General features: G+C 41.8%; 1 protein-coding gene and 1 long non-coding RNA gene across 2 annotated transcripts in view; both read right to left on the bottom strand.

The window, feature by feature from the left end:
• The window catches only part of ARSJ (arylsulfatase family member J), a 77,462-nt gene that overhangs the window by 16,676 nt on the left and 40,638 nt on the right, over positions 1-20,148 (bottom strand). The gene's annotated exons all lie outside the window — the stretch shown is intronic.
• LOC309377889 overlaps positions 7,761-20,148 on the bottom strand; it is a 74,712-nt gene continuing 62,324 nt past the window's right edge. The window contains exon 2 of the long non-coding RNA XR_014171767.1: positions 7,761-8,664. This is a non-coding gene — a long non-coding RNA (uncharacterized lncRNA). The remainder of the gene's footprint in view (positions 8,665-20,148) is intronic.

Genomic DNA, 20,148 nt, shown 5'->3' on the forward strand with positions numbered 1-20,148 from the left:
GGAGGGGGGGGGGCGAGGAAAGAGAGTGGGGAGAATACAACGCAGTTTCCGACCTGTCGCGAGATAATGCAAGCTCTTTTAAAGCGGGGAGAAGACACAGAAGAGGGGCTTTTGGGATGTTGTTCATCCTGAATGAGCTAGGATAGCAGGCTCTCATCTATGACATCCTCCCTCCCCTCCACATTCCCAGTTCTGATGGGGAAAGTTCTGCCTTTGTTTAAACGCACAGCATTAGCCCTATAGATAAAAATAGAATATATATAAATGTTGAGAGTCTCCTTCAGATGTAGGGGAGAGTAGACCAGCATGCCAAGGGTGTGAATCTGTGCACACAGACTTGGGGGGGGGGGGTTTACTCCCAGTGAGCTCAGTGCGATTTATTTCTCTGCAGACAGGCCTAGAGCAGAGGTCATGCTGGTGACACACTTTTAAAGACATGCATCATTTTGTGAGATGGAAATTCAGTTTTACTAGCAAACGGGAGGTTAAGCTAACCCTTTCCCAGGCACCCAGGGAGCTTTTGCTTAACACACCTACACACTGCGACCGACACACTAAGGTGTTGCAACACGCAGTTCGGCAAGCTCTGGCCTAGAGGGTTGCACTAGTGAAACTGCTGGAGGGTTGCACTAGTGAAACTGCCGTCCCGTGCTTGTTTGCTAGGAGTATGGATGAAGTATGTATTGTTTTGCATAGCTACAATCCTGCCACAGTCTAATTTTTCTAGCAGCACTCCTGTTTCAAAGAACCTATTAGAGAAGCAGAAATGCAGAAGACTAGCAATTCCTCCCATGGAGATGCATTGATCGGAAAACCTTTACCTAAGGTTTCTCCAGAGGACCTGTTTATTGAGCATTCAGCATGATGCAGGAAAGTCTGAGTGAAGTCAGGAGGAGCAAGTTCCATTGGACAAAGCAATGCTTTGAGCAATCCTGCCATGCAGATGGGGCTTAAGTGGTTTGCTTAAAGGCAAAAGTACCCAGGGGGTTAACTCTGGGGCCCACATGTCCAAACTGGCATAGCTGAAGCAAAACAATGGGCGCAGCCAAAGCAGGAAAGTCATATATTCCCTCCCCCATCAGTTATAAATGCTGACCGTGGTCTCCATCTTACTTCATCAACTACAGTCATACCTTGGAAGTCAAACGGAATCCGTTCCGGAAGTCTGTTCGACTTCCAAAATGTTCAGAAACCAAAGCGCAGCTTTGGATTGGCTATTGGAAGCTGCGGAAGCCCTGGCGGATGTTTAGGTTTGCAAACCAGAACACTCACTTTTGTGTTTGGGAGCCAAACATCCGAGTACCAAGGCGTTCAGGATCCAAGGTACGATTGTGCTAATATTGGAACTTATGCTTCCTCCCTCCCTCCTCCCCAACCCCAAAATATAATTTGCTGCCTGCCAACTGCCATTGCACTTAGCTTGGGAGAGTGTTTGGAGGTGCATGAAGGGGGCCCAGTGACCTTGGGGGAGGCAATGGGGGAGAGTGTGGCCTTGGAAGAGCATTCAGAAGTGCAGGGAGAGTGTGTTTTGACTACACACAATTTTGGCTTTATGCACTATCCCTGGAATGTAACCACAATGTAAATTGAGAGTCAACTGTGTTTTAGGCAAAGGAAACATTTTTCAGTGCTGGACATTATTTCATGTTCCAAAACATGGGGAACGGGTAGATTCTCTTTTATGCGGAAATTGTTTCATTTAAATTCCTTTAATAATGACAGGAAATGTTATCATATTACGCAGTCATTATCATCATCTTAATGTTTTTTGGCTCAAGTGAGACACTCTCATACTCTTACAAAAGTATATATAAAATTATTTATAATCCAAGGCAGGGATTAGTATAGCATACCATTAGGTTGATGACTGTTATTTGTGCAGCAGTTAAATGCCCATGTCTTTCTATTAATGTGAGTTAATTGGGGAGGGAAAGCCTGTTAAAATAAAAAGCATACTGCCTTGGTTGCCTGTAATGTTATTCTGCAACTTCACTTACCTACTTTGCATAGCTAATCATTGGCATAAACTGGTACTGAAGAGAAAACACTATTCATAAATGCTGTGTAAGGAACACTTTGCCAGTGCTTTCCATCATTAAAACCCAGCAAGACCTATTTTGATGGGCCTTGTTTTTATTGTTAACTGTAACCAGTCATGCAATGAGATAGACATTAAAATGGATGATTTTCACATAGTATAGTGAATGATTGTAAATATTTGGAAATAATTCCATTATTTGTTTCATTTTACTGCATTTGTATATCACCCATCCAACCAAGTTATCTGGGTGGTTTACATAAAGAATAAAATGTGAGTCACAATTTAAAAACAACAACTCTGGATGACTACATTATACAAAGAGCAGACCCAACTGAATTTAATGGAGTTAAGTGGTTATTTTGTAACTACTAACCTTCTGCCCCACCCCTCCTCTTTTCCCTGGGGCAAAAAGAAACCCTGCTGCAGGCCTGTATCAAGAAACCTGCCAAAGACCTGTATATAACCCTGTACAGTATAGTATAACCTGAATGGAAGCAGCATGTTAAAACCCCTTGCCTTTGCCTTTCTGCCCCTTAGCTTCCTGTCCTCAGTAATTTCCCAGATAATCCCAGATAAACTGCCAGTGCTTGCTTCCAGCATAGAAGCTGGACTGCAAACTGCTTTGTTCCCAGAGCAACCACTCCAAGCCATTGTACCAGCTGAGAAAAACAATGTCATCAGCTTCACCATCACAAGTGAAACACGGTACATATATTGGTCCCCATCCCACTCACTCACTTTCCTTTTGTAGTTGTTAACACTGGAGATTTACTGTGTTCTTTAATCATCTGTATTTAAACATTTAACAGGCTGAGCGGGGCCAGAAATAAGACAGGCGAAGCTAGATTCACACCACCGCTCCCAAAACATCAGCAGACCCTGACCTCTGTAAATCCAAAAGGACCCTACTGCAGAAATTTCTTAGCAGCTGTAGAAGCCCACTCTTCCCTTAAAACCGTTCCATTTAGCTGTCCTTGATTCCACATTCTGGTGGGGAAGCCTCATTTAACAGCTTCCTCTCACCCCACAAGTGGTTGTGAGCTGACTAGCCAAATGGTCAACATGATCTGCAGCACTGACTGCCCGTTCATTAGCATCCACAGGCAGTGGCTAAGCCATAATAGAGGCCAGAGGAAGATTGTGAGTTATAGGGCAGCATGGACTTACCAGCTCACTCATTATCTTTAGACACAGCACACAATCTCTACACTACTTCTTCTTCTTTTGTGCTATAATGTCTACAATGGAATGTTCCGGTCATAAGGAAGCACAAATTAATCGCAAAATGCTTGTAACTTAAGAGTATTAATATCTGTTGTTATGATGACAGACTTTCTCTCTCTCTCTCTCTCTCTCTCTCTCTCTCTGTGTGTGTGTGTGTGTGTGTGTGTGTGTGTGATGATTATAATGTTGGCATAAATGGAAAAAGAAACTTGCCATGTTTCTTTATATTGTTGCTGGACTTGCTCATGTTTCCACCTGTTTTAAGATTTCAGTTTTACATTGATGTCTGTTTTATGGGACAACAGTGTATGCTGCTGGTAATTTTTTTATTCTCTGGCTGTGTTTATTGTATATATTTTCAATTGTGGTCTTAAGTGTGTGTAAGCTGGAGAAGAGAGGGACAGAAGCCTTAAATGAAAGAATAAATAAAGGTGAACAAAATATATGCCAATGAATAAAGAGGCAATTGAAAAGGAAGGGAAGCGGCATTATGTCCCATTGAAATCAACAGAAAATAAACACTTAACTGTGTGCTTAAATTTCATTTTGATTCAGTTAGATCCTGGATTCATTCAATTGGATTATGCACTCGTTTGTACTCAGCATATTTCTGTAACATACTGACATGTATCTCTTGCACAGCATTCATTCATTCATTTAGAATAGGGTATACAGTATATGTCCTACCCACTTAGAGAAGCATTTCATGGAGCTGGTGAATATGGCACTCCAATGCTTATGCTGCAATAAATGTTCTTTTTCGAAGGTGTCACAAGAAGACTCTTTTGTTTTTTGCTGCAACTACAGTGGTACCTTAGTTTTCAAACTTAATCCATTCCGGAAGACTGTTCCAAAACCAAAGCATTCCAAAACCAAGGCATGCTTTCCCATAGAAATGCAAAATGGATTAATCCGTTCCAGACTCTTAAAAACAAACCCTAAAACAGCAACTTAACATGAATTTTAATATCTAATGAGACCATTGATCCATAAAATGAAGGCAATAAACAATGTACTGCAGTCACAATCAATCAGTAGCTGAACTGGGTTCCACACAGTCACAAAAACAAGAAAAAGCCACAAAAACGCAAAATAAATAGCAAAAACAGACAAACCTTAGCGTAATACTCAAAACGGAAGTGTGGCACTCAAAACAGAGCACATTTGGCTTCTGAAAGAAGTTTGCAAACTGGAACATTGACTTCTGGGATAGCAGTGTTTGGGTTCCAAGGTGTTTGAGTACCAAGGTGTTTGGGAACCAAGGCACCACTGTAATTGACATGGCTACTCCTCTAGTAAAACCCTACTAGGTAGGAACATAGGAATCTGCCTCATACCAAGACAAACATTACTTCATCTTGCTCAGTAGTAAGTGGCAGCAGCTCTCCAAGAGATGCTGGGAATTGAACCTCGGACCTCCTGCGTTGAGAAGTGACAGCCCTTAAGGATGTCAATAGGAGATAAGCAAAGAATGAATGTTCCATCAAAACAACTAGCACTACCTCTTCTTTCCACTTAGCTGTTGCAATGTTCTTTCTTTAGAATCCAAATATATTAAAGGCAGCACAATCCCTGGGCTCTTTTTCTCCATGGGATCGCTGCTTCCAGTTGCTGGGAGATGCCAGAAATAAGAAGACCTGGGTGGAGTGTGTGGTGTGGCGTGAACGTGGCTGCCTCTTTCAGTCTTTAAAAGTCATTAGATCTGATTGTGATCCAGCCTTGAAAAAAAGCTTTGCCACTGTGGATCAGTGATGGAACAGAGAGACGGAGCAGAGGGGAGGTTGTGGCAAGGAGGCAGGCGTTGAGGAAGTGGAAAGAAAGGAGTAGCTTGATAGAGAGCAGGTGGTCTTAAGGATGGGACAGGGGATTTGACCTTGACTGAAGTGCTGGTTTCAGCTCATGAACTTTATTGTTGACCCAGATTCTCACAGCCCTTGTCACTGCCCCTTCTGCTTTGAAGAAGAAGAAGAAGAAGAAGAAGAAGAAGAAGAAGAAGAAGAAGAAGAAGAAGAGGAGTTTGGATTTGATATCCCGCCTTTCACTCCCCTTCAGGAGTCTCAAAGCGGCTAACATTCTCCTTTCCCTTCCTCCCCCACAACAAACACTCTGTGAGGTGAGTGGGGCTGAGAGACTTCAAAGAAGTGTGACTGGCCCAAGGTCACCCAGCAGCTGCATGTGGAGGAGCGGAGACGCGAACCCAGTTCCCCAGATTACGAGACTACCGCTCTTAACCACTACTCCACACTGGCTCTTTTTGACTTTGACTTAAAGATGGGGTGGGGGCAAAGCCATTGGCGATTCTTTGCATGTTTAAAAGCAGGGTTGCCATCCTGGTGTACAGTAGGCTTTGCAGGAGATGGGCTCCGCAAATGTGGCAAAACATTTAGCCTTTGCTGAAGTTAACCTCCAGAATGGACTTTAGCGCACACCCTGTGAGGATTGTACATGGAAAAGATTGTCTGAAACGGGGAGGCAATGGGATGCCCTCCAGCTGCAGTGGGGCTCCATTAGCCCCAGCAGTTGTGACCAATACAGTAGGCAGGCATGATGGAAAATGGCAGTACATCAAAATCCAAATGGCTCCCCCTGGTTTATAACATCCATTTCTGGGTACGAATCACAATATTCAGAATAAGTGTATTGCGTGCAGTTAGGATTTTATCAGTGCTACACAGTGTACTTTTTAGCGTTGCACTTGCAAATGGCACATTTATTTACTTCTAAATGGAGGCCGTTCATCTGCACAGCTACCTGATTACCAGCCCATTCTGTACCAGTAATAGCAAATACTGGCCTGAAGCTTCTGAGTCTAAATCTTCACTGCATAAAAAGTGCAAGCAGTAATGGCAATAAAAAGCAGCATATTGGTTATTCAGCCTCAGAAGGGAATTCATAAACTTCATGAAGATTTATGAGACACTGAGCAATGTAACCATTCGCTGGCTGCAAGCCAGATTTTTTGTGCATGCTAAAGCATCTCTCTTTGCCCTCCTAGCTTCTCAGGAGGTTATTGTTATTTTTAAAATTAAAAAATAGGTGTGTTTACTTTGCTTCAAAGCATCAATGTGGCACTTCAAATTTCTCATTTCCAAATGTTCTTACTACATTTGCCCACTAAGTCTGCGAGTTAATATCTTCAAGGCAAATATTCTTGCTGCTTTGTGAACATATCAAAACTGAGATACACTGCAACAAACACCTATTTTTAAAAGTACTTCACTAAGATTCAGCACTAGCCCTCAGACGGCCCTACCATTAAGCAGGAGTGAGGCAACTGCCTCAGGTGGCAGATACCTGAGCATCTTCCCCTCCTTCCCTCTGTTCCTCGGGAGCCCCCAGGCCATTCCTCTCCGTTGTATCAGAGTTGTGTGGGCCATGGGCCTCTCATACACTCCCTAAACTAGACTGCTTCCCTCATGGAAAACTCAAGATTTACCCACACTGGAAGAATGGCAGATGCAACTGATGGACTATATGCAACTGGCTGAGATGACCGGCAGAATCCGAGATCTGGGAGAGGAGACGGTAGAAGAAGATTGGAAAAAATTTAAGATTTATTTGCAAAAACATTGCAAACTGTATGAATGTTAAGCAGGATGCTTGATCATAAACAATTTGGCACCATCAAAATTGATGAAGTGAAGTAGGAAGATAAGTTAAAATGTAAGAAAAAACAATTTTTCTTTTGGATAATTATTTGGCTAAATTCAATTGATAATCAGACAGTAAGGATGGAAGTAAGGTGATAATTTGCTGGATTAATTTTTTAATATGGAAGGTAGGGGCGGGAGATGCGAGGAGGTCACAAGAAGATGAGAAAATATGTTTATGTTATGTTATAACTTTGTTTGTTTGGCATATTGTAACTTAAAAATTTCAAAAAATCTTTATTAAAAAAAATAATAGACTGCTTCCCTCAGGTGCATTGGACAATGCTGTCCCGTAGTCAGCGTTGAAGTAAGATTCAACAGCTAGTCTATTAGGCTCCTTTACATGGAATGCAAGAGAGAGGTGAGGAGTGCCATCTTGTCCTTTGCCTCAGGCAGCAAAATGCCTTGGGCCTGCCCTGGTGACGATATGTTGAGGGCAGCAGCAGAATATAGCACTTAGCACAAAGGCAGGTAGGCTCAACCTTAGGATGAAAGACATTCACCAATTCCCCAAACATTCCCATTAAAATAATAACTATACAGTGGTACCTCAGTTTATGAACTTAATCCGTTCTGGAAGTCTGTTCTTAAACTGAAACTCTTCTTAAACTGAGGCGCGCTTTCCCTAATGAAGCCTCCCACCGCCAGTGCCCTTCCACCATTCAGATTCCATTCTTAGACTGAGGTAAAGTTCGCAAACCAGGACACTACTTCCGGTTTTGCGGAGTTCATAAACCGAATCGTTCGTAAACAGGGCTGTTCTTAAACCAAGGTACCACTGTATGTAAAAGGGGTGAAGATCTTTTCTTTCTGATGCACAATTCAAATATGCACGATTCACACACTTTCTTAAAATGTTGTTTTCTTTTTATGAAGTGATACAATACTTTTGTTATTTTGAGTTCCATCATAACAGAAGCAAATACAACACATCTGAGAATTCGGTGAGGAAAGCAAATATAAAGAAGGGAAAACAGATGGGAGATTATGAGCACAATCGTACCCTCATGTTGGGGGGGGGGATAGGATTGAGCTTAGTTGGGTTGCAAACTGCTGCCCACAGGACCCAAGCTGGCAGTAAGCCACAAAACAGGGTACTACACGGTGGGGTGCTGGTAGGTCACCCATATCTGGTCCATCGTTAGGATTGCTCTGTAACAGCACAATCCTCCACGTCTCTTTAGAAATAAGGCCCACTGAATTCAACGGGACTGCAGCCTGGCCTGCAGGATAAAGATGGAGGAGAGGGAGTATTATCAGACAGGAAAGCCAGACAGTGCATGTGTGCCTCTCCTCTTTGTAATAGATGGTGAAAATGTGACTTTCCAGCAATCATAATTACAATACTTGTTACATTAAGTACATTACCTATTACAATAAGTAATCATTTCAAAATTAGAGTGAGTCATTTATAGACAGTACCATGATTGTTATAATCTATAAATTGCTAAGGTCTATAAATAACTTGCTTTAAAATCTAGAAGAACAAACGACAATCTCTCTACAAATGACTAACTCTACTTTTGAAACTTTTGATGCATGCACCTCACCTTTTCATACCTCAAATGCAAGCATTTTTCAGCCCAGGTGGCCAGGTGGAGAACCGGTCTATCCTCTGTGAATCATGTATGAATCATCTTTCAATCACTTGACATCATTAGGACATCAGGGGACTAATTCAAAGGGATTCCCTGGCAGTACCAATCAACTCCTCCATGTCCATTTGCAGGCTTGGTTTTCCTGTGCAGACTATCAAAAGTGAGATACAAATGCAAAAATAAAAAACAACATAACATAAAGGCAGCCATTGTCTGTCAGGAGCGAGCCAGCAGTGCAAGTTGGAGTTAACTCTTTATTAGCAAAAACAGGACCTCCACATCATGAGAGGGGAGGCATCGTGCAGGTATTTAGGAAGAGGCAGTTCCAAGCAAAATGGATAGCAAGAGTACAGTTTGTTTGCTTGAAGGAGCAGGAAACCTATGGATGGCTGAGGGTGATGGAGCTGGAAAAGTGGCACAGACAGGGATGTATTTGGATACAATAAAGAGATGGCAGTGGGGCTAGGCCATGGGGAACTTGAGCATAAGGACTTTGTGCTGGATCTGGGGATGTAGGGTTTTAAGGAAGTGGGTGTCAAAGAGTCACAGCAATGAGAGAGGTGAATGAAGCCACAAACCCTTTTGAGGAAAATAAATATTTTTCATGTGGGGACGTATAGGTGGGTGTTTAAAAAGAAAAAGTGTTGACACAGGAACAAGGGAGAGTTGTGTGTTGCTGTTTTCATGCTTTTTCTGAAATGAACAATGTAAGAACCTATGCATTTCTCTTGAAGAGAGATACGAAATTTCAAGAACTTGTGTATTTCACAGCAAGACAGATGTGTATGGTTTATTGGAAGTCTGGAATGTGATGAAGTAATTCACTTGAGTTTCCTCTATTAGTGCTTAGTTGAATGTACCAACCTGACCCCCCAAAAATTTAATATGGTCAAAGGAATTTCTGCTGGGTGCCTATAAGCTATAGTAATTCTCACAGTTGCTGCTGAATTTCAATCTTTTATTCTTTGTGGATTGAACAAAGGGCTGGGTTGATCCTCACTGACCAATTTGAACTTTGTAATGGTCTTTCTAGTGATGTATGGAAGTGAGAGCTGGACCATAAAGAAGGCTGATCGCCGAAGAATTGATACTTTTGAATTATGGTGCTGGAGGAGACTCTTGAGAGTCCCATGGACTGCAAGAAGATCAAACCTATCCATTCCTAAGGAAATCAGCCCTGAGTGCTCATCGGAAGGACAGATCGTTAAGCTGAGGCTCCAATACTTTAGCCACCTCATGAGAAGAGAAGACTCCCTGGAAAAGACCCTGATGTTGGGAAAGATGGAGGGCACAAGGAGAAGGAGACGACAGGGGGCTAGATGGTTGGACAGTGTTCTCGAAGCTACCAGCATGAGTTTGACCAAACTGCGGGGAGCAGTGGAAGACAGGAGTGCCTGGCGTGCTCTGCTCCATGGGGTCATGAAGAGTCGGGCATGACTAAACGACTAAACAACAACAACAATGGTCTTTCAGGATTCCTTTAGAAATAGACCAGCATAAACATATACAAAATAAAATATTTCATATGCAGAATAAAATTAGTGCTATAAATTCTCCATAGCATATCAACTCTTTCAGAGCAAGCTAAGAGAATCTTCACATTTATACAACACAACTATTGTTTATTCCTCCCCACCCACTTATATCTATACCATCTTAGCTGTTAGACCAAGTGATAATAATTCTTTCTTTCTTTCTTTCCATTTAAGTTTGTTCTTCTCCTTTCTTGTTTTTTTGCTTTTTTTATTGGAAAAGACACTGTATTTTTTGTAATTTATTCCCCCCATTTGTACATTCCTCTCTCTCAGTGTTGGTATGACAGGAGATCATTTTACTTCAGGCTGACTTCTTGAAGTAGTTCGCAGACAAAGCAAAATCACAGGGGGCCCTTATCTGCTGAATTTAGTATTTTATTGCTGTTGGATACAGCTTCTTTGGGTCTCGGCATCTCACGTTGGCTCAAAGGCTAGTTTTAACATTTTCCTTAAGATAGATCCAACTTAAGGTCAGCCAAACAAACACATTTTTCTTCATAGAAAAAATACCCCAAAAATGCACCCTCCATACTCACAAATAAAATGAGCTTTGAGTTCAAGATATCCCAGGCATTTTGTGAAAACAAGCCAAGAAACCTATAAACTGCATGAGAGATGCTTCCTTTGGAAAGGGCCAAGCAAGCACATTCACCAAAGCATGCACAGGCCTTGGCTGTATTATTCTTTGGGCGGGGGGACAACAACAGAAGCTTCCCCATCCCTTTATTTTCAATAGAAAACACAAACATAGAGAACACAATAAAAAAAATCCTTCCAGTAGCACCTTAGAGACCAACTAAGTTTGTTATTGGCATGAGCTTTTGTGTGCATGCATCTTCAGATACACTGAAACATTTGACATCAGGAATCACAAGACAGAAAAACCAGTAGGAGAACACTTCAATCTCCCAGGACATTCTATACAAGATCTCAAAGTAGCTGTCTTATTACAAAAGAATTTCAGAAATAGACTGGAAAGAGAAGTTGCTGAATTGCAACTTATTGCCAAACTTAAAACCAAGGAGAGACCTGGTCTGAATAGAGACATTGGATTCTTATCTCATTATACATGATAAAGCTATTTTTAGCCATCTCACCCATTGCTTTTTCCTGTAAGGCCAATTGCAGTCGTTAACAGTCGTCAACAGGTTTACAACACCTATCAGCCAATCACCCATTCCCACCACCTTTCTGAGTAATACCCCTCCCCACCCTTTCACTATATATAAAGGTCTGGTGACTTCTGTTTCTGTGTATCTGAAGAAGTGTGCATGCACACAAAAGCTCATACCAGTAACAAACTTAGTTGGTCTCTAAGGTGCTACTGGAAGGATTTTTTAAAATTCTGTTTCGACTACTGTACAGCAGACCAGCACAGCTACCTAGCTGTAAATAGAGAACGCAAACACTGTCTACCTTATAGTGCTCTCTCACTGTCGACCTTATAGTGTAGAACCAGATCTTGCAAAAAGGGTGAGGCAGCTATGTGGAGATACAGTGCTGTTAAGGGCTACAGTGCTGGAATAGGCCTCCAAAGACATGAGTTGAAGTCCTTAATCACCACTAAGTTCACTCCAATAACCTATGCCAGGGAAAGACCCAATAAACATCTCTTGTTCTAACCTACTTCAAAGGCTACAACAGGGTGGAGACAAACATATATACAGACCTTTGAACTCCTTAAAGGAAATATGAAAAGTAGACTACGTACACCATTATTAGTTGACAGGTGAAAGAAGAGAGAAATGCAGTGACTTTTTTATCAGAACAAAAATTGAGAGATAAACTATGGAAGTCTGTATTGCACTCAATACTTGGGGAAGCCATCTAAACTTTAAGGCCAATTCAGCTTGTCAGTGTCTATCATCTTCTAAGCTGTGGCCTTACTTTTGTCATGACCAGAAGAGATGCCCACCACCAAGCAGTGGGAGGCCAGTATGTTCTGGTTCCACAAGCAAGCAGGGTGACAAGTTTACAGTAAAAAGGTAAAGGTACCCCTGACCGTGAGGTCCAGTTGTGGATGACTCTGGGGTTGTGGTACTCATCTCGCTCTATATGCCGAGGGAGCCTGCGTTTGTCCGCAGACACCTTCCGAGTCATGCGGCCAGCATGCCTAAGCCACCTCTGGCGAACCAAAGCAGCGCACGGAAACGCCATTAACCTTCCCGCCGGAGCGGTACCTATTTATCTACTTTCACTTTGACGTGCTTTCGAACTTGCTAGGTGGGTAGGAGCTGGGACCAAGCAACGGGAGCTCACTCCATCGCGGGGATTCGAACCGCCAACCTTCTGATCGGCAAGCCCAAGAGGCTCAGTGGTTTAGACCACACCACCACCTGCATCCTAGTACAGTAGCCTGTACTAAATTCAGCACCTTGGAGAAAGATCAAAAGTGTGGGTTCAGGACCACGGGTGGCTTCTTCAGCTGGGACCAAACATCCAAGTTGACTCAGGAATGTCCTGGAGCAACTGACTGATTTTCATAGCATGGCTGGGTATTCTAGCCATTGACTAGAGGCCTCACTCCATAAATGCTGCTTCCTTTCCAGATAAAGGTCTGGAGACCTGTGGACCCACATAGGACAAACCAAGGAACTGGCCTACCCGTGAATCCATTTCTTCTTCGGAGCTGCAGTCGCCAGAGGACTCTAGTCTGGGCATGATCAAAATCAGCTCATTTTAGATGAGCCACTTCCAGATGAAGCCTGGGGCGGTGTGCCACCACAAAGCGCAGTTCCCACTCCCCACGCCTGCCCTGTTTAGTGAACTCCGTTTTAAAATGCAAGTCCTTTTAATTTCTTCAGTGGCTGTGTGCTCCCCTAATGTACAAGATGTAGTGCTGTAGCTTTCAATCTATCAACTTATTTTTTTTTTAAGAGCAGCAGGCAAATTCATTTCTGCAGTTGGTGAACTTAAAGAAAAGTGGAGGCTGCGCTGGAGGACATGAGAACCATTTTTAAAAGGAGTGGCGAAGAGCAACATGACTGTTCCCTAATGGCAAAACTATTCCCGCTGCATCCATTTTGCTGAGATGTGAGATTGCACTATTGTGGGCTTGTGGAAATAACTCATAAAAGATAAAATGTGGCTGGAGTTTTCTTTGTCTGTCGTGTGAAAAGGCCCCCCCAAAGGAGTGTGCTGGATGAAATCGCTTTCATCAGTCGGAACAAAAACATTTTTGCTTTCATAGCTGCTTCGGACACCACCTCCCTTAATGTCTCCCCAGACATGTTAGCATGTTCCTTGCATATTAAGCTGAAGCCAGCAAATGCTTAAGCCAAGTGTCGGCCCCCAAGAGAAGGAACCACAAACATCTTCCTTGAAAGTGTATGTAACAATATTGTGCTCAGGCCAAAATATAATCAGCGCAGCAAAGGAATCGTAAAGTTAAAAAGGAGGGAAGGGTCTGCTCAAGCTGAAACATTTGCATTTGTATTGCCAATATGAAAATAATAATAACCCAAACAACAATGCATCTGAAAATTAAATGCATTCAAATAGTGGGTCATTATTAAATATTGCTATTAGCATTAAAGAAAGTGTTACTAATAGTATTACAGAAAGTAGGGAAGGAACTTCAATAATAATATATTCCAACTCTCTGCCGATGCAGGAAACAATAACAAAGTTAAGAAAATTCAGAGAAGTTTTTTTGTTAGCCTGTAGTTCTGATATTTGAAAAGGCCCGATAGAATCCCTTCCTTAATTTTTAAAAAAATGTAAGCAATTTTTAAAATAAAAATGTTTAACTAACATGTCATCTTCAGCTGCAATATTCTAAGCCTATATTATGGTTTGCTAATAGCAAGTTAAACGCTGTATAATAGCATTTATTTTGCACGAAGTTTATGTTTTCCTTTGCTCATATAACTCTTTTCTTTTATAGGCTAGGTACACATCTACTGGTGTAAAATGATACGAAAGGAATGATAGAATATTTGTCAGAGCTGTAGTGTTTATGCTAAGAGTTGTATACCTTGGGCAATTGTCCATAAAACCAGCCGCTCCTGTTTCCATATAAACAACAATTAATTATGCATGTCTGCAAGCAAGCTAATCCATGAGCATCACTGCTTCTCCTGGTGTGATATACAAGTACGATCTTATTGCATTGCATTTTTGCTGGCAGCACAAAATGTACAGGTATCAATATCAATCAATCAATTGAATCTCTATCCCAGCCTTCATCCAGCAAACACAAAAGTGATAAAACAATACAATCAAGAATAAATTCAAAGCAATAAAAAATGAGTAAAAACATTAGTCGCATCTGAAAACATGCAAAATTATCGCATGCTTTCACAACCAGTAATTTCAAGGTAGCTAGGAAGAATATACATAGTTGTTGCCCCAACAAATGCCAGTCAAGTTCAGAAGCATTTATAATTTTGCCAGGCATGGGAAAGTGGGGCCATGTAGTGCAGTCTTGTTCACCACAAAGATTCACCTTGCAGATTCATGGCCTATCATCTCTAGTGTAGTTCCACCAGCAGCTTGTGACAAATATATCCAATTTATGAACAGAATGGAAATGCAGCTTGAATATAATCTGCATTGTACCAAAATAGATTAAATTCCACATGTAGCATGCTAGGTTATAAATACAGCTGCATTCATCCATATAATTAATTTTCAGCACATACTTTTTTTCTATTATGGGACTATTGTCCCAAAGAAAACAAATGGTAAGAAACTCATATTTTACCTCTCTTATGTATGGAATGTTCTTATACACAAAGAATGTTCTATTTGCTGGCCAGGATGGTCCAGAGAAGTGTGCGAGTGCAAAGTTCCTCTGCATTCTCTACGGAGGTAGGAAGAGTCTTCCGAGGTTAGAGTGGTTTGAATGTTAGATTGGGATCTGGGAGGTTGGGGTTCAAATCCTCAGCTATGAAACTCATTGGGTGTCCTTGGGCAAGTCATTGCTTCTCAGTTTGACGTACTCAGTTGTTGGGATTAAATGAGGAGTGGGAGAACTATGTAGGTCACCCTGAGCTCCTTAGAGAACAAGTAGGATGGAAATGCAATGAGAAATTAAGTAAATAAATAAACAGTCCAGTGGTACCTCGGTTAAGTACTTAATTCGTTCTGGAGGTCCATACTTAACCTGAAGCTGTTCTTAACCTGAGGTACCACTTTAGCTAATTGGGCCTCCTGCTGCTGCTGCACCACCGGAGCACGATTTCTGTTCTCATCCTGAAGCAAATTTCTTAACCTGAAGCACTATTTCTGGGTTAGCGGAGGCTGTAACCTGAAGTGTCTGTAACCTGAGGTACCACTGTACTCTTACTTTCATGGGTTTTACATTATCTCACGGGATCCAGTCCTCAAAAGTACTATGCTACTACAAAACTTAATACAATTCAACAAGGTTTATGCCTGACTTCCGCAACTTGGGGACCCAGATGTCTTGGATTACAACCCCATCACACCAAGCCAGAATAGCCACACTTTAAAGGTAAAGGTACCCCTGCCCGTACGGACTCTAGGGTTGTGCGCTCATCTCACTTAAGAGGCCTGGAGCCAGCACTGTCCGGAGACATTTCCAGGTCACGTGGCCAGCGTGACGAAGCTGCTCTGGCGAGCCAGCACCAGCGCAGCACACGGAAACGCCGTTTACCTTCCCACTATAAAGCAGTACCTATTTATCTACTTGCACTTAGGGGTGCTTTCGAACTGCTAGGTGGGCAGGAGCTGGGACCGAAAGACAGGAGCTCACCCCGCCGCGGGGATTCGAACCGCCGACCATACGATCGGCAAGTCCTAGGCACTGAGGTTTTACCCACAGCGCCACCCGCGTCACAAGCCACATATCTAAATGGCAAGATGAACTGTTCATTGACTGCCCAGGGAAGTTTACGGCCATTCCACTAAAACTTGCTAATGATTACAGCCCCTGCAACACTCAGATGTTAGGCCTGCCTTACAATGCTTCATACCACGGGTCCATTTAACTCATGACTGTCTACACTGACAGGTTTTTGGACTGAGGCCTCTCCTAGCCTTTCCTGGAGATGCTGGGAACTGAGCCTGAGATCCTATGCATGCAAAACAGGTACAGTGGTACCTCGGGTTAAGTACTTAATTCGTTCCGGAGGTCTGTTCTTAACCTGAAACTGTTCTTAACCTGAAGCACCACTTTAGCTAATGGGGCCTCCTGCTGCCGCCATGCTGCCAGAGCATGATTTCTGTTCTCATCCTGAAGCAAAGTTCTTAACCTGAGGTAATGTTTCTGGGTTAGTGGAGTCTGTAACCTGAAGCGTATGTAACCTGAGGTACCACTGTAATTTGATGTGAAACTACACTTTAACATGCATGCTAATCATAACTATGGCCAACAAATGTGAAATGATTGTTGTTAACAACAACAACAACGTTCTAAATAGCTGGACACCAGTTTTTTGCACCAGTCGGTTCTCCTTTTCTTAAAAAATAAAGTAAAATGTACTCTTCAAATACAGTCATTTGTACATTCATTTAAACTTACAAGTAGCTACTATATTTTCCCTGTTCACTTCCAAGTATACGCTCAAGCCATTTCCCTTAACAAAATCTAAACTACTTTCCTTTATGGCTGCCTAGAATAATAAAGAACTTGAGCTCTCTTAGCTTTCGAAACTTTTATTATACAATGAGAGTCATTTTGGGAACTTTAGCCAAAGCTAGGAAAGCCAAGTTGGGGTAAAAGCATTAGTCAAGTGAGCAAACCTATAGCCATTTGTTTAAAGGTCCAGACCCCAAGTTCTCACATTTTATCCTTAATGCTGTGCTACAATTGCAGAAAACTCAAAACAAACACAAGTGGTAGTGGGATTTCTCATCCACAAGTCATTCATGGGAGGCAATCTTGATGTGCAGTGTAACCTTCATTGGCATGAAGTTTTAATTCCGCCTAGGTTCATAACAGCCAAGCTTGGAATAGGAACTTGTCCAGTTTACAATGCCCGGCTCCATTGCAAATTAAGCAGCATTTCCCTCAGGAGTTATTCTACAGCTCAGGGTTTAAACTGAATGCCTCCTTCATTCCTGGCACCTTGAATGTTGTGACAATGTACTAGTGACTTTGGGTACTAAAGAAAGCTAAATTTCCCATTATCCCCTGGTAGACTGCTGCTCCTCCATAGAAGAGCTTCATGAGAACTCCACCAAATATTCCAAGACGATAAGAACCAGACATATTTCCTCACCATCGATGATTTAAGGATTTGGCCATAAGGGAACTCATAATCTAGTTGGCAATGTAAGTCTAATGGGATTTATTCATCTCACCAAAGCTGAGTTGTCATTGTTTGAGTGAAAGAAAGGAGAGTCTTGGCCAAGTAAAAGCATTATGTTGCCTGCCCTCATTCAGTGCGGTCCAGCATGAAGCATAATTTATCTGTGCTGTATTATATAGATACCAATTTATATGCTTTATAGATTATATATTATATATATTATGTAGGTTTTGGTGTCCTCGGGTGTCTTCCCGTGTAAAAGTTGGGGTGTCTAGGCGACGTTTCGACGAGGTCTCACTCGTCATCTTCGACCTCGTCTCACTCGACGTTTCGACCTCGTCGAAACGTCGCCTAGACACCCCAACTTTTACACGGGAAGACACCCGAGGACACCAAAACCTGCATTCCTGTACCCGTGAAAATCTACGAAAGCAAATATATATTATGTATTATATAGATACCAATTTATATGCCCAGCAGAGGGATGCACAGAATATAACACAGACATTAACAAAGGTAAACTTATTATTGCATAGCAATTAAGAAATAAGATATTTTGCTTGGGAAAATATATCCACATACCTTCCGATAAAAAGCAAGCAATCTATCTGTGGTAGGATCATTTTTAAAAAAGGATGAAATTCCTATACTCGAGCAGCAGGGGGTGCTCTAGGTTTAGTGGTGTCATTCATGTAAAGTAAGTGCTTCCTCCCTTACTTCACATTAGCCCCAGGCCAGCAGATTTGACAAACACAGTAACTTCGAGCCTCAGCCAAAGGCACGCAGATAGCACAGGTCGGCAGCTTATGTTAAGGTTCTGAACAATACCCACATTGGCACTTTTAAGACTGTCCAAGCATAGAGGCCAAGGATTTTTTTAAAAAAAAAATAAAAATGGTTTATTTCTGGTTTTGGCAGTGAGGATGGTTGTGACTTGCTTTGGAAACATCTCAAGGGAGAAGAACAGATATATAAGGGAGAAGAACAGATATATAAATATGTGCTAATATATGTGGAGATTTAATTATGCTGTGGGTATGGCTGGTAGGAATGGCTCAGAGTGCGGTCTGCATGCCAGAAAGAGCTAGCCATGTGTTTGTCAAGCATTTCTGTGGGCACATCTTCCATTTTAGCAATTTGGTCTGGCGACTAATGTTACTTTAACATGTGGAATTTATATTGCATTTGTTTTTATTAACTTGTAGTGCTTTCTAAGAGGCCATTCTGTTTTGCTGCTAATTATGCTGCTTTAAATGTGATTTTATTTTTGTATTTGATTTTCATTTGTAATGTTCTGTTAAGATGTTTTGCAATGTTGCATTTGTGATATTTTAATGTAGGTTGCAAACCACTTACGAGATCCCGCCCCCAGAAATGTTAAGTGGTACAGCAATTATCTAACTGAATGAATGAATGTTACTCTTTCTGGTGTGCAATGTTACATTTGTGGAGGACTACCAATGGCTACGAGCCATGATGACTATGCTCTGCCATTCAAAACTGGAGGCAGCAATGCTTCTGAATACCTGTTGCTGGAGACACAAGATCTACGCACCCGGGAAGAATGGCAGATGAAGGTGATGGACTACATGGAACTGGCGGAAATGACTGGCAGAATCCGAGACCAGGGAGAAGAGTCGGTGGAAGAAGATTGGAAAAAATTTAAAGTTTATTTACAGAAACATTGTAAAATGTAAGGATGTTGGAATGAAGTTATGTGGTTTTAGCAGAAATGTTATAAACGATTAAGAAAAAACAGACTGTTAATTGGTGAAAGGAGGGAAAGTAAAGTTACATTACATTAAGATAAATTACAGGACAAAAATTGGAAAAGATGGAAAGGATTTGCTGAAATAGCTAACCAAACTAGAATACAAAAAAGGGAGGTGTGAGGAGGTCAAGGAAACAAGCAAATGAAAGATAAGTTATGGGAAGATTCGATGTGTTTTTTTAATTGTTTTTATTTTTCTGTTTTCCTCTTTTTTTTCCTTATTGTGATGTGTTGTTTTGTTTTTGTTTAATATGGTGTTTTTTGTTTTTTTATTTTTGTAACCTTTAAAACTTTAATAAATATTCTAAAAATAAAATAAAAATGAATACCGGTTGCTGGGAACACACAGGAGTGGAGAGTGCATTTGTGCTCAGCTCCTGTTTGTGCATTTCCCACAGTCTTCTGGTTGGCCCATGTCAGAGCAGAATGCTGGACTAGATAGGCCACTGGTCTGATCCAGCAGACTTTTCTTGTTGTTGTTGTTTAGTCATTTAGTCATGTCCAACTCTTCGTGACCCCATGGACCAGAGCACGCCAGGCACTCCTGTCTTCCACTGCCTCCCACAGTTTGGTCAAACTCATGTTCATAGCTTCGAGAACACTGTCCAACCATCTCGTCCTCTGTCGTCCCCTTCTCCTTGTGCCCTCAATCTTTCCCAGCAATCTTTCCCTCGTCTTTTCCAGGGAGTCTTCTCTTCTCATGAGGTGGCCAAAGGATTGGAGCCTCAGCTTCAGGATCTGTCCTTCCAGTGAGCACTCAGGGTTGATTTCCTTAAGAATGGAGAGGTTTGATCTTCATGCAGTCCATGGGATTCTCAAGAGTCTCCTCCAGCACCATAATTCAAAAGTATCAATTCTTCGGCGATCAGCCTTCTTTATGGTCCAGCTCTCACTTCCATACATCACTACTGGGAAAACCATAGCTTTAACTGCACGGACCATTGTTGGCAAGGTGATGTCTCGGCTTTTTAAGATGCTGTCTAGGTTTGTCATTGATTTTCTTATGTTCTTACATTTGCACTTGTCATGCATTGTTGAAAAGTTACAGAACATTGGGCAGAGGAAAGATAAGAAACCCAATGCACAGATGCCTAGAACTTATATCGGCAATA

The sequence above is a fragment of the Podarcis melisellensis genome (genome assembly GCF_964234715.1).
Source record: "Podarcis melisellensis genome assembly, chromosome: 9".
Classification (NCBI taxonomy): Eukaryota; Metazoa; Chordata; class Lepidosauria; order Squamata; family Lacertidae; genus Podarcis; species Podarcis melisellensis.